Source organism: Hypanus sabinus, unplaced genomic scaffold (genome assembly GCF_030144855.1).
Source record: "Hypanus sabinus isolate sHypSab1 unplaced genomic scaffold, sHypSab1.hap1 scaffold_1070, whole genome shotgun sequence".
Taxonomy (NCBI): domain Eukaryota; kingdom Metazoa; phylum Chordata; class Chondrichthyes; order Myliobatiformes; family Dasyatidae; genus Hypanus; species Hypanus sabinus.
The window spans coordinates 65314-85544 of NW_026779126.1; the positions used below are offsets into that span (position 1 = coordinate 65314).

Below are 20231 nucleotides of genomic sequence, written 5' to 3' on the forward strand. Positions count from 1 at the left end.
TCGAAGATTGGTTTACTGGCAGGAGACGGCCAGAACAATGCAAACCGATTCTGTTTGCTGCCGGTGGCGAATGGCGTTCCGCTGGGTCGGTATTGAGACCGCTTCTTTTCATGTTAAATCTGAATGATAGAGATGACGGAATTGATCCCTTAGTGAGGAACTTTGCAGTTGATAAAAGGATAGGTACGGGACAGGTAGTTTAGAGCAAAGCAGGAGTCTGCAGCAGGTCTTCGGTAGGTTTGGAGAACAGGCAACGAAGTAGCAGATGAAATACAGTGTATGCGAGTGTACGGTCATGTACATTTGTTAGAAGGAATAAGGGCGTAGTAAGACAATTAAATGGGAGTAAATTCAAAAATCGGAGAGGCATAGGTGCTTGGGAATCCTTGAGCAGGAGTCCCTAAAGTTTCGCTTGCAGATTGTGTTGATGAAGGATGACAACTGTAATGTCAGCATATCAGAACAAGGTTGTGACACTATTGTTTTAAAACGCATTGGTCAGATCGCTCTTGGTGTTTTGTGAACAGTTTCCGGCCTTCTATCTGAGAAACAGATGTGCTCGTATTGGAGGGGGGTCCGGAGAAGGTTCGCGAGAATGATTCCAGTAACGAATGAGGAGCGATAGATAGCTTTGACCCCGTACTCGCTGGTCTGGAAGAAAGAGAGGGGATCTGATTGAAACCTATTAAATATTGAAAGGCCTCGACAGAGTGGCCATGAAGAAGATGCACCCTGTACTGTGTGAGTCTGGGACCAGAGGCCACGGCCTCAATATACAGAGCACCCACTGAGAGCAGAGATGAGGAGGAATTTCTTTAGTCAGGGAGTGGTAAATCTTTAGAATTCATTGCCACGGTCGGAGTAGACACCAGGTCACTGAGTGTATTTTAAATGGATGTTCAAGGGTTATGGGGAGAAGGCAGGAGAATGGGGTTGAGAGATAATCAATTGGACACGAAGGAATGGCGGAGCAGACTTGATTGGCTGAGCAGCCCCTGTCTGATATCTCATGCCTCATGGTCTGAAGAAGATGCCAGTGAGGTTGCATTTGGGTTCACATATTGTTAGGGTATCCACGCCTGGATTATTGTATTCAGTTTTGGTCAGTCTGCTATAGGAGAGAGGACGTCAAGTTGGAATGAGTGCAGGGGAGATTTACGAGAATGGTTCCGCCACTCGAGGGACTGAGTTCTGCAGAGAGGTTGGACAGGTTGGGACTTCACACCTTGAAGTGCAGGAGATTGAGGTGACCTTATGCAGGTGTTCCAAACTATCAGTGTACAGAAATGGGGAATGTGTGCAGTCCTTTTCCCCACCTTTGTGGTATCAGCAACCAGAGGGTACCAGCTTAAGGTGAGAGGGGATTGATTTAATAGGAATCCCAGGGGAAAATTAGTAACCCACTCTCTCTTCCGTTTCATTGTTTAACTAACACGATGAGCGCACTATCAGGTTGGAGGAGCAACACCTCATATTACATCCGGGTAGTTTACAACCTGATGGCAGGATCATCGGTATCTTTAACCACTACCTCCATCTTTTCTTTCATCAACCCACATGCCAGTCTCCTCCATTCTGCCTCCTCACTTCTCTCTTCTCCACTGCGGATCGACTCCCTTTGGTTCCTCTTTTACTTCCTTTTCTCCCCATTGTCCGCTCTCATTTCCGATCAGATTCCTTCTTTTCCGTCCTTTACATTTTCCACTTACCACCTCACAGCGTCTCACTTCATCTCCCACCTCGCCCACCCACTCACCTTCGCTCTTATCTGGCTTCACCTATCACCTACCAGCTTGGGCTCTTTCCAGTCCATCTTATTCCGGCTTCTCCCCACTTCCAGTCCTCATGAAGGGTCTCGGCAGGAAATCTCTGCTTTGCTTTATCCCCTCTATAGAAGCTACCGGACCTCCTGACTTCCTCCAACATTTTGTGTCTGTGACTCTGCATCTCCAACATCTGCAGAATCTCATCGGGATGGAGAGCAGATTGCAGAGACTACATCGGGTCTCACTGATGTCGAGGAAAACCTGGAAAACTGGAAACAGCAGATGACCCCAACAGGCACGATGTTGAAAAGTTGCCTCAGATGGAAGGTTCGTTTCGGACCCTAACTCTTGGTGAGGAGTGTAGTTTGGGGCAGGGCTAGTACTTCATCCACGTGCAGAATTGGCTTCCAGCACTCTCCACCCCGCCTTAGAACCGCAAACCTCTCACTTTTGTGGACAACACTGCCACTTGGCGGTGATTTGCCGCAATAACAGGAGCCCCTGATTTGTGGACTCCATTGTCACCAGGTGGCGCTCTGCCGCAATAATTCTGAGAGACAGAAAAGTGACGCTTCAGCCTGCTGAAATCTTTATTCAAGATTCAGGGTTGTTTAATTCCATTTTCAGCAGACAAATGTGATGGAGGTCGAAATAATTCTTACTCCAGCTCCAATGCAACACAACAACACAATAGTTAAAACATATCTCCACAGCTTACATACTGTGCACGGTTTGATTGCATGTTCATAAAGTGAATAAAAACGGGGTGGGTGAGGAAGGATAACTATCGTTCACACTGTCAGAGGGTTGGGTTTACCAGGAGACAAAGACTGCAGGGACGAGAGGTTTTCTTTTAACTAATACACTGTGTGTGGACCACGCTGGCAATTATGGTGTTGTGACCCGAATAGAAACAAACACCACGCTGTCCACTCCACCAACAACATGGCACAGCCGGACACATAACAGGGGACTTTACAGTGGGTCGGGCAGCATCTGCGGATGGAAATGGACCGTCAAAATTTCAGGCCGAGACCGTCGCTCTGGACTGAGAGTGGAGGGGAAATAGTCAGAGAAAAGAGGTGTGGGGTGGGGATGGGCAAGAGCTGGAGAGTGAGAGGTGGATCCGGGTGAGGGGGGAGGTTGGAAGGTGGAAATAGTGACAGGGGTGGGAGGTGAGTGGTTGGGCAACACTGGGCTGCAGAAGATTGAAATTCATTCCATAGTGGATTAACAAAGAGGTTAGAGAGTATTTGTTATAGAGAGGGCAATGAGGATTCACCAGACTGATCCCTGGAGTGGTGGGGTCATCATATGAAGAAAGATCAAATGCGATAACCCTTTCATTTAGAGAATCGAGGACTGAGAGGTGAACACATTGAAATGCACAACATCATTAACGGTTGAACCAGGGATCCCAGTCTCTGAAAAAGGGGGTGTACAGTCCAGGACTGAGATGAGGGGAAATGTCTCCACTCCGAAGGAGATGAATGTCCGTAAATCCCCACCACAGAAGTAGAATCCCCTACCTGGAGATTCTACACCCTCCAACCCGATACAATCTCTTTCTAACGAGTTTATTTAATATTTTACTAAAAAAGCAACACATCCCTACTACCAACAAGACACACAAAATGCTGGTGGAACACAGCAGGCCAGGCAGCATTTATAGGGAGAAGCGCTGTCGACGTTTCGGGCCGAGACCCTTCGTCAGGACTAACTGAAAGGAAAGATAGTAAGAGATTTGAAAGTAGTGGGGGAGGGGGATATGCGAAATGATAGCAGAAGACCGGAGGGGGTGGGATGAAGCTAAGAGCTGGAAAGGTGATTGGCGAAAGTGATACAGAGCTGGAGACGGGAAAGGATCATGGGACGGGAGGCCTCGAGAGAAAGAAAGGGGTTAAGGAAGCACCTGAGGGAGATGGAGAACAGGCAAACAACTAAATATGTCAGGGATAGGGTAGGAAGGGGAGGAAGGGCATTAACGGAAGTTAGAGAAGTCAATGTTCATGCCATCAGGTTGGAGGCTACCCAGCCGGTATATCAGGTGCTGCTCCTCCAACCTGAGTGTCTCGAAGCTCTTCGCTTCTTTTTGGATTCCAGACCTAACCAATTCCCCTCTACCTCCACTCTCCTCCGTCTAGCGGAATTAGTTCTTACTCGCAATAATTTCTCCTTTGGCTCCTCCCACTTCCTCCAAACCAAGGGTGTAGCCATGGACACCCGTATGGGTCCCAGTTATGCCTGCCTTATTGTTCGCTGTGTGGAACAATCCATGTCCAAGTCTGTACGGGTATCCATCCCCCTCTTTTCCTTCGCTACATCGAGGACTGCATTGGCGCTGCCTCCTGCACGCATGCTGAGCTCGTTGACTTCATTAACATTGTCTCCAACTTTCACCCTGCCCTCAAATTTACCTGGTCCATTTCCGATACCTCCCTCCCCTTTCTTGACCTTTCTGTCTCCATCTCTGGAGACGGCCTATCTACTGATATCTACTATAAGCCTACAGACTGTCACAGCCACCTGGACTATTCCTCTTCCCACCCTGTCTCTAGCAAAAATGCAATCCCTTTCTCGCAATTCCTCCGTCTCCGTCGCATCTGCTCTCAGGATGAGGTTTTTCATTCCAGGACGAAGGAGATGTTTTTCATTTTAAACAAAGGGGCTTCCCTTCTTCCACCGTCAACTCTGCTCTGAAACGCATCCCTGCCGTTTCCCGCACATCTGCCCTCAACCCATCCGCTCGCCACCCCACTCGGGATAGGGTTCCCCTTGTCTTCACCTACCACCCCACCCGCCTCCAGGTCCAAATTATAATTCTCAGTAACTTCCGCCACCTCCAACGGGGACCCACTACCAAGCACATCTTTTCCTTCCCTCCCCTTTCTGTTTTCCGCAGGGATCGCTCCCTACGCCACTACATTGTCCACTCGTCCCCCCCCCCCCATCCCTTCCCACCGATCTCCCTCCTGGCACTTGAGGGCAGGGTGAAAGTTGGAGGCAAAGTTCAAGCTGATTCTGGATCCACCATGCAAGGTCTCCTTGGATTCCATCTCTCCTTACTTTCCCAATGTGCTTTGCATCGGGAACCTTATCAAACGCTTCACTGCAATCCAAATACACTACATCTGCTGCTCTACCGTCATCAATATGTCAGTTACATTCTCGAAGAATTAAAACAGGCTCGTGAGGCACGGTCTGCTCTTGACTAAGCCATGCTGACTATTCCTTATCAGGTTATGTCTCTCCAAATGTTCATAGATCCTCGCAGGTTATTTTCCAACAACTTGCCCACCACTGAAGTATGACTCACTGGTCTATAATTTCCTGGGTTATCTCTTCTACTTTTCGTGAACAAGGTAAGAAAATTTGCATCCCTCTAATCTTCGGGTAATTCTCCCGTCCCTATTGATGATGAAACGATCATAACCACAGGCTCAACAATCAGCTCCCTCAATTCCCACTGTAGTCTGGACAATATCTTGTCCGGTTCTGGCGAATGGTCTGACTTACCGCTTTTCGAAGCTTTTCGGTATGTTGTTACTATTGGGGTATATATGAAAGACACCCAGTACAGTTTCTGCCCCTTCCCCTTCTGTTCTGTAGTATTAACACGAATGGGGGTAATGTTGTTTGAATGGTAGTAATCAGTCATATCCAACTTCACTCGCGATCTGCATAGTACCCCAGCTTTATAAAACAGTCCAAAGCTAAATCGTCAATCAGTTTCGAAGAATGAATATTGAAGAAATAGGGAATATTTCTAAAAACAGAGCAGAACGCAACAGTATCTTTGGTACCATATTTTGCTATCAGCTGCTGCCAACAAATGGCGTCAAATCGATCAAACATAAAAGTGATAGTGAACCGGACAGAATATTCAGTGGCTACAACTCTCAGGACAGAGACCACACTGTATAGCAGGGTGATTTCCAAGAAAGTCACGGGTAAGTAATAATAGCTGAGCAGTAAGGTATGATCTCCAGGATGGTTGTAGGTAGATCGCCGATTCCATGGACACGAAGTACCGAGTAGAGCACGTGGAGGGACCGCACTTTCCCAGGGACTGGATCCCAATCCCTGTGTAGTTGGATTTTCAGAAGGCCTTTGACAAGGTACCACACGATGCAGCTTAACAGGCTACGGTCTCATGGTATAACTGGAACGAATGTAGTGTGGATAAAGCAATGGCTGAAAGAATGGGAATATTTCTGTTTGGCTGCCGGTAGCGTCCCACAGGGGTCTGTGTTGGGCCCGATTCTTTTCAAATTAAATGTCAATTATTTGGGTGATAAGATTGATGGCTTTGTTGCAACGTTTGCAGACGATATGACGATACGCGGAGGAGAAGGTAGGTTGTAGGAAGTAGAGAGGCTACAGAAGGACAAACAGGTTAGGTGAAAGGGCAAAGAAATGGCAGATGGAATACGGTGTTGGGGAGTGTATATTGGTAGAGGAAATGAAAGGATAGGGTATTTTTTAATTAGAGAGAAAACACAAAAACCTGAGGCGCAAAGAGACTTGGGAGTGCATGTGCAGGATTCCTTAAAGTTTAATTTTCAGGTTGTGTATGTAGTGGGGAAGGTAAATATAAGTTTAGCATTCATTCCAAGGGGAATTGACTATAAAAAAAGGATGTAATGTTGATGTGATTGCAGACAGAGACAGCGACAGTATTGGTCAACTGATTTCAACCGTTCCTTTAATAGACCGAGGCGCTCTTGCCACATACACTTGTTCGGGTTCACACTAAAATAGTCATGCAAAGACGTCACAGAAAATATAAAGAAATGACCTCAGATAAACTGTCTCACGAGATCCCCGGCTTCAGGATATAATCAGGCATGTCAGTCCACAAAATAAAGAGGTTGTTCCACAGTTTGGATACCAGCTAAGTCGCTTCACACAAACAGCAAGAGAGAATGATTGACTCTAGTCGTTTATTTAAACCAGCAGAGCGGGTGGTAGACGCAGCTTACAGCTTCACACACCACACGATCAATGTCAGTGGTGACTCGTAATCCATTTGAGATTCCTCCCGGTGGAGAGGGGTAAGGATCTCGCTCAGAAAGGTGACTTCGTCGTTCTTGGATGTGTCAGCACCGCCTGTTTGACGTTTCATTTGTTAGAGTACAGACCTTATAAAGCATCGGTGAGATCTCACTTACAGTATTGTGAGCAGTTTTGGACGCCTTAGATCAGCAGTTATGTAATGTAATCACAGAGGGTTGAAAGGTTGTTCACGAAAGTACCTCCGGGGCTGAATGGCATGTCGTATGAAGAACATTGGATGGCATGAATTCACAAGAATTCATAAGAATGAAGGGTGAAAGGCCTTGATAGAGTAGATGTGAAGAAGGTATTTCTTATGGTGGGAGAGTCAACCACAGGACACACCCGCACATCCTTTTATAAAGGAGAAGAGAAGGAATTTATTTAGCCAGAGATCGACGAGCCTGTGAAATGTTTTGCCTCACGTAGCTTGCAGGACAATTCTTTCGGTATATTTAAGGCAGCATTGATAGATTCTTGATTGACACGGCATGAAGGTAAACGGGGAGAAGACAGGAGACTGGATCTGAGAGAAAAAAAATGTATCAGCCATGATGATATGGCGGAACGGTCTTGATTCGTGGCCCAATTCTGCTCCAACATCTTATGCTGTGACAGCTTTATAACCTCCCGACTCCTGAAATCATCCCCTCAGCTGATAAGGTCAAGAATGTCATATGCTTCCTGACGTCACGCTTTCATCCTTTGCAGCCACATTGAGCGAGATGCGGACTCCGACACCAAGATCCACCTGCTCTCCAACGCTGCTAAGGGGCTTGTTATTAACAGCAAGTTGTCCCTTGACATTTGATCTGTCAAAGTCCGACACTTCACATTCGCGCCATGTTAAACACCGTCTAATATTCAGAGAGTTCTGTTTAACCGCGCAGATAGTGGCGGGTGCCTGGAATGTGCTGCCGGGTGTGGTAACAGAGGCAGCTACGTTAGAGTCTCTTTAAAGACGTTTGGATAGGCACATTGACATGAGGAATATGAGATTGTATATGTAGGAGGGATTAGATTTTGGTATGTTTACTTACCTGTTATCTGTTTCGGCACAACATTGTGGGCCGAAGTGCCTGTTCCTGGTCTGTACTGTTCCATGTTCTATGTTGTACAAGGAGATTATTGCTGACTTCAGGGAAATTCTGGCGATATATGTTCACATCCTGACGGGGTGTCATCTCCGCATTTGTGAAAAGCTGGCGCAGAAATTGCAGGGACTGTGGCAGAAATATTACAAATGCTTTTAGCCAAAAGTGATGAGGATTGCTGATGTTGTTCGCTTGTTCACAAAAGGCCCGTTCGGGTAAGCAGGGGAATTAAAGGCAGCTCAGCCTAACATCAGTCGTGGTTAAATTGTTAGCAGGCCTTCCAAGGGATTGGATATAGAAAAAAAAATGGATTTCCTTGGTACTGCGGTGCACTGCATTTGCAGAAGCCATCGAGATTCAGAGCATAGCGGCCAGTGGTCACTGCTGATAGAATTTAATGCAGACATAGAAACATAGCAACATAGAAAATAGGTGCAGGAGTAGGCCATTCGGCCCTTCGAGCCTGCACCGCCATTCAGTATGATTATGGCTGACATCCAACTCAAAACCCTGTACCTGCCTTCTCTCCATGCCCCGATCCCTTTAGCCACAAGGGCCATATCTAACTTCCTCTTAGATATAGCCAATGAACCGGCCTCCTGTGGCAGAAAATTCCACAGACTCACCACTCTCTGTGTGAAGACGTTTTTCCTCATTTCGGTCCTGAAAGGCTTCCCCTTTATCCTTAAACTGTGGTTCCACCTTTCTGAACTTCCCCAACATCGGAAACAATCTTCCTGCATCTAGCCTGTCCAATCCCTTTAGAACTTTAAACGTTTCAATAAGATCCCCCTTCAATCTTCTAAATTCCAGTGAGTATAAGCCTCGTCGATCCAGTCTTTCTTCATATGAAAGTCCTGCCGTCCCAGGAATCAATCTGGTGAACCTTCTTTGTACTCCATTTATGGCAAACTTGTCTTTCCTCATATTAGGGGAGCAACACTGCACACAATATTCTACGTGCTGTCTCACCAAGGCCTTGTACAACTGCAGTAGAACCTCCCTGCTCCTGTACTCAAATCCTTTTGCTATGAATGCCAACATACCATCTGCCTTTTTCACCGCCTGCTGTACCTGCATGCCCACCTTCAATGACTGGTGTACAATGACACCCAGGTCTCATTGCACCTCCCCTTTTCCTAATCGGCCACCATTCAGATAATAATCTGTTTTCCTGTTCTTGCAACCACAGTGGATAACCTCACATTTATCCACATTAAATTGCATCTGCCATGCATTTTCCCACTCACCTAACCTATCCAAGTCACTCCACATCCTATTAGCATCCCCCTCACAGCTAACACCGCCGCCCCGCTTCGTGTCATCGCAAACTTGGAGATGCTGCATTTAATTCCCTCGAATAAATCATTAATATATATTGTAAACAACTGGGGTCCTAGCACTGGGCCTTGCGTACCCCGCCAGTCACTGCCTGCCATTCTGAAAAGGTCCCGTTTACTCCCACCCTTCGCTTCCTGTCTGCCAACCAATTCTCTATCTACATCAATACCATACCCCCAATACCGTGTGCTTTAAGTTTGCACACTAATCTCCTGATTAGGACCTTGTCAAAGCCTTTTGAACAGTTAACTATACCACATCCACTGGCTCTCCCCTACCACTCTATTAGTTACATCTTCACAAATAATTCTATGAGATTTGTCAGACATGATTTTCCTTTCACAAATCCATGCTGGTTTTGTCCGATGATTTCACCTCTTTCCAAATGTGCTGTTATAGCATCTTTGATAACCGACTCTAGCATTTTCCCCACCACTAATGTCAGACTAACTGGTCTATAATTCCCCGGATTTTCTCTCCCTCTTTTTTAAAAAATGGAGTTACATTAGCCGCCCTCCAATCCTCAGGAACTAATCCAGAATCTATGGAGTTTTGAAAATTATCACCAATGCATCCACTATTTCTTGGGCTACTTCCTTAAGCACTCTGAGATGCAGACCATCTGGCCCTGGTGATTTATCTGCCTTTAATCCCTTCAATTTACCTAACACCACTTTCCTACTAACATATATTTCTCTCAGTTCCTCCAACTCACTGGACCCTCGGTCCCTTACTATTTCTGGAAGATTATTTATGTCCTCCTTAGTGAAGACAGAACCAAAATAGTTATTCAATTGGTCTGCCATGTCTTCGTTCCCTATGATCAATTCACCTGTTTCTGACTGTGTAGGACCTACCTTTGTCTTGAGCAATCTTTTTCTTTTCACTTATCTATAAAAAACGTTTACAGTCAGTTTTTATGTTCCCTGCCAGCTTTCTCTCATGATCTTTGTTTCCCTTTACTAATTAAGCCCTTTGTCCTCCTCTGCTGGTCTCTGAATTTCTCCCAGTCCTCAGGTGTGTCGCTTTTTTGCTAATTTATATCGTTCTTCTTTGGACTTGATACTATCCCTAATTTCCCTTGTCAGCCACGGGTGCACTACCTTCCCTGGTTTATTCTTTTGCCAAACTGGGAGGAACAATTGTTGTAGTTCATCCATGCGATCTTTAAATGCTTGCCATTGCATATCCACCGTCAACCCTTTAAGTAACATTTGCCAGTCTATCTTAGCTAAATCACGTCTCATACCTTCAATGTTACCCTTCTTTAAGTTCAGAACCTTTGTTTCTGAATTAACTATGTCATTCTCCATCTTAATGAAGAATTCCACCATATTATGGTCGCTCTTACCCAAGGGGTCTCGCACGACAAGATTGCTAACTAACCCTTCCTCATTGCTCAATGCCCAATGGGTAGAATGGCCTGCTGTCTAAATGGTTCCTCGACATGTTGGTTCAGAAAACCATCCCGCATACATTCCAAGAAATGCTCTTCCTCAGCACCCTTACTGGCTGACTGACAGGAAACAAAGTTTAGCGATTAACGGGTCCCTTTCGGAATGTCAGGCTGTGACCAGTGGGGTACCGCAAGGTTCGGTGCTGGGACCGCAGCTGTTTACGACATCCATTAAAGATTTAGATGAAGGGATTAAAAGTAACATGAACAAATTTGCTGATGACGCAAAGCTGGGTGGCAGTGTGAAATGTCAGGAGGATGTTATGAGAATGCAGGGTGACTTGGACAGGTTGGGTGAGTGGGCAAATATATGGCAGATGCAGTTGAATGTGGATAAATGTAGGGTTATCCACTTTGGTGGCAAGAACAGGAAGGTAGATTACTATCTAAATAGAGTCAAGTTACGAAAAGGGGAAGTACAAAGAGATCTAGGTGTTCTTGTACATCAGTCAATGAAAGCAAGCATGCAGGTACAGCAGGCAGTGAAAAAAACTAATAGCATGCTGGCCCTCATAACAGAGGCATTGAGTATAGGAGTAAAGAGGTCCTTCTGCAGCTGTACAGGTCCCTGGTGAGACCCCACCTGGAGTATTGTGTGCAGTTTTGGTCTCCAAATTTGAGGAAGGACATTCTTGCTATTGAGGGAGTGCAGCGTAGGTTCACGAGGTTAATTCCCGAAATGGCGGGACTGTCATATGTTGAAAGATTGGAGCTACTGGGCTTGTATACACTGGAATTTAGAAGGATGAGAGGGGATCTGATTGAAACATATAAGATTATTAAGGGATTGGACACGCTGGAGGCAGGAAGCATGTTCCCGCTGATGGTTGAGTCCAGAACTACAGGCCACAGTTTAAGAAAAGGGGTAGGCCATTTAGAACAGAGATACGGAAAAACCTATTCACCCAGAGAGTGGTGGATATGTGGAATGCTCTGCCCCAGAAGGCAGTGGAGGCCAAGTCTCTGGATGCATTCAAGAGAGAGATAGATAGAGCTCTTATAGATAGTGGGGTCAAGGGATAAGGGGAGTGGGCAGGAACATGGAACTGATAGCGTACGATCAGCCATTATTACAGTGAATGGTGGTGCTGGCTAGAAGGGCCGAATGACTCCTCCTGGACCTACTGTCTATTGTCTGTTACCAATTTGGTTCACCCAATCTATATGTAGATTGAAGTCACCCATTTTAACTACTGTTCCTTTTTGCACGCATTTCTAATTTCCTGTTTAATGCCATTCCCAACCTCACTACTACTGTTAAGTGGCCTGTTCACAACTCCCACCAGCGTTTTCTGCCCCTTAGTGTTATGCAGTTCTACCCATATCGATTCTGCATCCTCCAGGCTAATGCCCTTCCATTCTATTGCGTTAATCTCCTCTCTAACTAGCAATGCTACTTCACCTCATTTTCTTTCCTGTGTATCCCTCTTGAATATTGAATATCCCTGGATGTTGTGCTCCCATCCTTGGTCAACCTGGAGCCAAGTTTCTGTGATCTCAACTATATCATGTTCATTAATAACTATCTGCACATTCAATTCATCCACCTTGTTACGAATGCTCCTCGCATTGACACACAAAGCCTTCAGGTTTGTTTTTACAACACTCTTAGCCCTTACACAATTATGTTGAAAATTGGCTCTTTTTGCTTTTTGCCCTGGATTTGACTGCCTGCCACTTTTACTTTTCACCTTACTACTTTTTGCTTCTACCGTCATTTTACACACCTGTCTCTCTGCACTTGTTCCCATCCCCCTGCCACATTAGTTTAAATCCTCCTGAACAGCAGTAGCAAATGCTCCTCCTAGGACATTGGTTCCAGTCCAGCCCAGGTGCAGACTGTCCTATTTGTACCGGTCCCACCTCCCCCAGAACTGGTTACAATGCCCCAGAAGTTTGAATCCCTTCCCCTTGCACCATTTTCAAACCACGTATTCGTCTGAAATATCCTCCTATTTCTAATCTGACTAGCACGTGACACTGGTAGTAATCCAGAGATTATTGCCTTTGTGGTCCTACTTTTTAGTTTATCTCCTAACTCCCTAAATTCACCTTGTAGGACCTCATCCCGTTTTTTTTTTAAACCTATATCCTTGGTACGTATGTGCACCACGACGACTGGCTGTTCACCCTCCCATCCCAAAATGTCCTGCAGCCTCTCAGAGACATCCTTGTCCCTTGCACCAGGGAGGCAACGTACCATCCTGGAGACTTTTTTGCGGCCGCAGAAACGCCTATCTATTCCCCTTACAATCGAATCCCCTATCACTATAGCTCTCCCACTCCTTTTCCTTCCCTCCTGTGCCGCAGAGACACCCATGGTGCAATGAACTCGGTTGCTGCTGCCTTCCCCTGATGGGATATCGCCCCCAACAGTATCCAAAACAGTATATCTGTTGAGGAGGAGTATATCTGACACGTGTCAGGTGTTGCCCTGTGGGAGGACCAGCCAGGCTAAGACTCACACAGCGAATGGTGGGGAAATGAGGTGTGCGGGAGAAAGGAGGGATCTGAGAATACAGTTCCGTAATGCCTAGATAGGCTCTTGGGACATTGGCCTTCATAAATCAAAGGGCTGAGGACAAAGATCGTGATGTTATGTTGAACTTGCTTAGGGATTTACCGAGGACATACCTGGAGTAATGTGTTCAACTCTGGTCACCCAACACAGGAAAGATATCAATACACTTGCGATATTACAGAGAAAGTATCTAATTCCAGAGTGCATGTATTTCAGGTGAAAGGGAGAACACTGCATCGTTTGTCATTTTACCACCATTCATGTAATGTTTGATTTCGTCTAATGTTTTCTCTTTGCCTTACAGAGCTACTGTAGGAATCAAGTTATATAAGACAGCAATATTGAATCTGATTCAGAATAATTAACGGAGATGTGTATTGCAAGATTTTCTTTCATACGCATAGTGGTGTGTGTCCAGCGTGAATGCCAGGGGTGTTGGTGGAGCCAGATGAAATAGAAGCTACCATGAATGTGTGGAGATAGGAGGTTGTGGACCTGGTTTAGGCAGAGGGGATTGGTTCAGTTAGGCATGCATTATAGATCAAGTCGTTTACAACAACGCCCTGAGCAGAAGGGCCTGTTCCCCTGTCCCCTGATGTACAGTTCGGTTGCTGAGACTACAGCAGGAGTGTTGTGTGCTTATCCGGTCGGCCGCCTCAGGGAGGATGTGATTCGTCTGGAAAGGCACAGAAATGAGACAGGAGTTTTGCTGCCGGGACCGGAGGACACGAATCAAAAGGTGACTGGACAGTGACTGTGCAATGATCCCAGTACTGATGGCGATGCAACACTGATTCTGCATTCCTCCAGCACAGACCCCACTGTCACAATCCAATTGTAGGGTGATGTTAAAGGTGGCAAATAGCACAAATGGTTCATAATTCACAAACATTGTCTTTAAGATGATGTGTTCGCCGCAAGAGGTAGTGCCTGACATAATGGCGAGACTGTAAGGGGATTGTTTTTGATTTCTTCATAAGTTAAGTAAAGGTCTGCAGATTTTATTTAGCACATAAAACGACTCGACCACGGTCTATTCACAAAATCCTACGAAATCACAGCAAATGTGCACTTCTTCCGGACGGGCCACCCGCCACTGCAGTCGCACAGTGCAGTCGGTAAAACTACGAAAATGAATGTGAATTTCCTCCCCTCCCTTACCTCCAGCAGCACAGTGATTGTGGGTAGAAGTTAGAAACAGGATGTGTCACTCCAGTGGAGCTGCATAATAGACTCCAGCAGTCAGCGTGAAATTGAGACTACCTGAACCTCTGGTAGTTTTAATCGTTTCCATTCGTTTCCCTCCCACTCTCTTAAGTTCCAGGAAATAAAGAGCCATCCTTGCCTACTCCCTATGGATTTTTTCCAGGTTGACGTTCCTCTCTCTCTCTCTCTCTCTCTCTCTCTCTCTCTCTCTCTCTCTCTCTCTCTCTCTCTCTCTCTCTCTCTCTCTCTCTCTCTCTCCATCTCTCACTCGCACACACACTCACACACACAATATCTATCTCGTTCTCTCTATCTCACCATCCCCACACGTACCCCACTCTCGTTTCGACACCTCATTCAGTCATAATTTCACGTCTTCCCTTGCAACCGCGTTCATGTCTCCCCGCTCTGCATACTGTCCCGGTGCTGCCGATCGCTGGGACGATGCGCCCGGGATAAACACCTGTGAGCAGGCGGTAAATCTGGGTTGCGCTCAGGATTTGGCTTTATTAATGAAGTGAAGCACCACGATCACCGGATATTTCACCGCGCTGATCACCTGCTCCCTGAATTTCGACTGAGTCACCGCGTAAATAAATGTGTTCGTGCAGCAGCTGAAATTCCTCAGCAAAACTCCGACGTTGTGGAAGATCCATTCAGAATCATTGAAATCGAATCCTAACCCTTTGATCTCGTAATACATGAAATTTACAACGTTCGTCATCCACAGGAGGATGAAGCTGCCGGAGAGGGTGAAGAGTAAAACCACAGACCTCCTCCGGCTCTCCATCTCCGCGTCACTACGATTCTCCTGGTTGCTCTGACCCCTCAGCCCCTTACGGACTCGACTGGCCGCTAAAATGTGCCTGACTGTCAGAGCGTTGAGCAGCAGAATCACAGCGAAAGGGATGAACGGAGTTAAAACCGTATCGAGCCAACCATTTGCTCTCCACCAGGGGTCATTGGAAATGTAGTCCATGATTATACAGAACCACGGTACATTGTCGATTGTCTCTCTGGGTTCCCATGCGAAATAGCGGTTAATGTTTTTCAGACAGCACAGTACGGAAGTTGTTGTTAGAATCACAGCCGCAGTTTCCCCGGTGCAGTATTTTGTTTTCAGCTTCTGGCAGCAAATCGCTACAAAGCGATCAACAGTGAAAGCGACGGTGAACCAGACAGAACAGTATGTGGCTATGAACCTCAGTACCTCGATAACCCTGCACACAGGTGTAATGTTCAGAAAACTCCACGGGAAGTAATAATCTTTGATTCGAAACAAAATTACCTCGATGACAACGTTCAGTAGATCCCCCGCTGCCATGGCCACCAGGTAGCGGGAGGTGCAGGTAGAGAGGCCGCACTTCCCCCGGGACAGGATCACAATCGCCACTAAATTTACTGTAGAGAAAGAAGTAAAGATGAGAACAAACACTGGGCATTACTGAACACATTCCCCGGCAATTAACACGTGATCAAGAGTGCGAGAGTCGGTTACGGCTGCTAATTTAACATCAGACACGGGTCACACTGTCTTTGACCTGCCACCTTCAGAGCGGTGTTAGAACGATTTGTGGGGAAGAGTGGGCGATAAAAACGATCTGCATGACGAACGGTCCGTGCTGATCCCGATTCCAGTCGCTGATGGGGCCGGTTTCACTGATTTAACCGTGTCTGATCAGGCCTCAGGAAAATCCGCATCTGTTGGGGCTGAGAAGGGATCCAGGGGGACGCAACGCACGGAAAATACAAGAGAAAATCAGCAGCTCTGGCGTCATATAAGGAAAGTTACAGCCACAACATTTCGGGGCGAGAGCCTTTGTTAGGACTAAATGGTGCTCCAATTTACGACAGGTCTCAGAAGCAAAGCAAGGGTCAACTTATTAACCAGAAGCCCGGTGGCTCGCCTAATGGATTAATCCTGCAGCGCAGCTCAACTCGATAACACACGTCAGCAGATCCATGGACACGGGTTCCAGTGATCCAGCTCAATTACTGACCAACAAGCCGAGGAATCTGACGTTGGCAAACTCGAAAGTCAAAGGTGAAACACAGGAGCACGTGTTCACTTTGTTTGATAACTCAGAGACAGTGAACTTACTAAAATATTCCCTGACGCACTTCCTCGCAAAGATGCCCGTCCCTGACATTGGTACAGCAAGGGACAAGGTCACATTAAAACCCTTCCAGTCACATGTTCCCGCAAAGATCCTGTCTCCAGTACTGGGCGAGTTCGGACAAGATCTCATTAAAACCCTTCCAGTCACATGTTCCCGCAGAGATCCTGTCTCCAGTACTGGGCGAGTTCGGACAAGATCTCATTAAAACCCTTCCAGTCACATGTTCCCGCAGCGATCCTGTCTCCAGTACTGGGCGAGTTCGGACAAGATCTCATTAAAACCCTTCCAGTCACATGTTCCCGCAGAGATCCTGTCTCCAGTACTGGGCGAGTTCGGACAAGATCCCATTAAAACCCTTCCAGTCACATGTTCCCGCAGCGATCCTGTCTCCAGTACTGGGCGAGTTCGGACAAGGTCCCATTAAAACCATCCCAGTCACATCTACCCGCAAAGATCCTGTCTCCAGTACTGGGCGAGTTCGGACAAGATCTCATTAAAACCCTTCCAGTCACATGTTCCCGCAGAGATCCTGTCTCCAGTACTGGGCGAGTTCGGACAAGATCTCATTAAAACCCTTCCAGTCACATGTTCCCGCAGCGATCCTGTCTCCAGTACTGGGCGAGTTCGGACAAGATCTCATTAAAACCCTTCCAGTCACATGTTCCCGCAGAGATCCTGTCTCCAGTACTGGGCGAGTTCGGACAAGATCCCATTAAAACCTTCCAGTCACATGTTCCCGCAGCGATCCTGTCTCCAGTACTGGGCGAGTTCGGACAAGGTCCCATTAAAACCATCCCAGTCACATCTTCCCGCAAAGATCCTATCTCCATAACTGGGCAAGTTCGGACAAGGTCTCATTAAAAACCCTGGCAATCTCATTTTCCCGATGAACTGCCTGACCCCATCAATGGGACAAGCCTGCAACAGGTATCATTAAAACTCTGCCAGTCCTTCTTCCACTCAGAGTTGCCTGTCCCAAGCACTGGGGCAGGTTAGCAGAAGGTCTCATTAAAACTCTGCCAGTCCTTCCACTCAGAGTTGCCTTCCCAAGCACTGGGGCAGGTTAGCAGAAGGTCTCATTAAAGCCTCGCCAGCGTTCACTTTCCCGGAGAGATGCCTGTTCTCAGCACCGGAAAATCTCTGGACAAGCTGCCATTAAACACCGCGAGTCTTTCTTCCGCGGAGTGCTGCCTGTCCCCGTTCGTACAACTCTGGAAAACGTTCCATTAAAAACCTGCCGTTCTTACTTTTCCGGAGGGCTGTCTGTCCCTGTACTGTTAAATGTCTGCCAGTATTACAGTCCCGGACGGCTGCCCCCCAGGTAACTGGTAAAGCTCTGGACAAGGTCCCGTGAGGAAGTGCTCATCACACTTTCCCGCAGACCTGCTTGTTCCCAGCGCTGGTACAAACCTGGACAAACTCCCATTAATACCCTGTCAGTCTCCCTTTCCCGGAGACCTGCTTGTTCCCAGCGCTGGTACAAACCTGGACAAACTCCCATTAATACCCTGTCTGTCTCACTTTCCCGCAGACCTGCTCGTTCCCAGCGCTGGTACAAACCTGGACAAACTCCCATTAATACCCTGTCAGTCTCACTTTCCCGCAGACCTGCCTGTCTCCAGCGCTGGTACAAACCTGGACAAACTCCCATTAATACCCTGTCAGTCTCACGTTCCCGGAGACCTGCTTGTTCCCAGCGCTGGTACAGACCTGCACAAACTCCCATTAATACCCTGTCAGTCTCACTTTCCCGCAGACCTGCTTGTCTCCAGCGCTGGTACAAACCTGAACAAACTCCCATTAATACCATGTCAGTCTCACTTTCCCGGAGACCTGCTCGTTCCCAGCGCTGGTACAAACCTGGACAAACTCCCATTAATACCCTGTCAGTCTCACTTTCCCGCAGACCTGCCTGTCTCCAGCGCTGGTACAAACCTGGACAAACTCCCATTAATACCCTGTCAGTCTCACGTTCCCGGAGACCTGCTTGTTCCCAGCGCTGGTACAGACCTGCACAAACTCCCATTAATACCCTGTCAGTCTCACTTTCCCGCAGACCTGCTTGTTCCCAGCGCTGGTACAAACCTGGACAAACTCCCATTAATACCATGTGAGTCTCCCTTTCCCGGAGACCTGCTTGTTCCCAGCGCTGGTAAAAACCTGTACAAACTCCCATTAATACCATGTCAGTCTCACTTTCCCGCAGACCTGCTTGTTCCCAGCGCTGGTACAAACCTGTACAAACTCCCATTAATACCATGTCAGTCTCACTTTCCCGCAGACCTGCTTGTTCCCAGCGCTGGTACAAACCTGTACAAACTCCCATTAATACCATGTCAGTCTCACTTTCCCGCAGACCTGCTTGTTCCCAGCGCTGGTACAGACCTGGACAAACTCCCATTAATACCCTGTCAGTCTCACTTTCCCGGAGACCTGCTTGTTCCCAGCGCTGGTACAAACCTGGACAAACTCCCATTAATACCCTGTCAGTCTCACTTTCCCGCAGACCTGCTTGTTCCCAGCGCTGGTACAAACCTGGACAAACTCCCATTAATACCCTGTCAGTCTCACTTTCCCGCAGACCTGCTTGTTCCCGGCGCTGGTACAAACCTGGACAAACTCCCATTAATACCCTGTCAGTCTCACTTTCCCGCAGACCTGCTTGTTCCCAGCGCTGGTACAGACCTGGACAAACTCCCATTAATACCCTGTCAGTCTCACTTTCCCGGAGACCTGCTTGTTCCCAGCGCTGGTACAAACCTGGACAAACTCCCATTAATACCCTGTCAGTCTCACTTTCCCGCAGACCTGCTTGTTCCCAGCGCTGGTACAAACCTGGACAAACTCCCATTAATACCCTGTCAGTCTCACTTTTCCGGAGACCTGCTTGTTCCCAGCACTGGTACAGACCTGTACAAACTCCCATTAATACCCTGTCAGTCTCACTTTCCCGAAGAGCTGCTTGTTCCCAGCGCTGGTACAAACCTAGACAAACTCCCATTAATACCATGTCAGTCTCACTTTCCCGCAGACCTGCTTGTTCCCAGCGCTGGTACAAACCTGTACAAACTCCCATTAATACCCTGTCAGTCTCCTTTCCCGCAGACCTGCTTGTTCCCGGCGCTGGTACAAACCTGTACAAACTCCCATTAATACCATGTCAGTCTCACTTTCCCGCAGACCTGCTTGTTCCCAGCGCTGGTACAGACCTGGACAAACTCCCATTAATACCCTGTCAGTCTCACTTTCCCGGAGACCTGCTTGTTCCCAGCGCTGGTACAAACCTGGACAAACTCCCATTAATACCCTGTCAGTCTCACTTTCCCGCAGACCTGCTTGTTCCCAGCGCTGGTACAAACCTGGACAAACTCCCATTAATACCCTGTCAGTCTCACTTTCCCGCAGACCTGCTTGTTCCCGGCGCTGGTACAAACCTGGACAAACTCCCATTAATACCCTTTCAGTCTCACTTTCCCGGAGACCTGCTTGTTCCCAGCGCTGGTACAAACCTGGACAAACTCCCATTAATACCCAGTCAGTCTCACTTTTCCGGAGACCTGCTTGTTCCCAGCGCTGGTACAGACCTGGACAAACTCCCATTAATACCCTGTCAGTCTCACTTTCCCGGAGACCTGCTTGTTCCCAGCGCTGGTACAAACCTGGACAAACTCC

The 20231-nt window shown here is 47.3% G+C and overlaps 1 long non-coding RNA gene across 1 annotated transcript; it reads left to right on the forward strand.

Annotated features, from left to right (window-relative positions):
* The first annotated feature begins 18 nt into the window (after positions 1 to 18).
* On the forward strand, positions 19 to 5066 carry LOC132386242 (uncharacterized). Its single transcript, XR_009509439.1, has 3 exons — positions 19 to 85; positions 1895 to 2093; positions 5031 to 5066. It is a non-coding gene; the product is annotated as an uncharacterized LOC132386242 (long non-coding RNA).
* The last annotated feature ends 15165 nt before the right edge of the window (positions 5067 to 20231 follow it).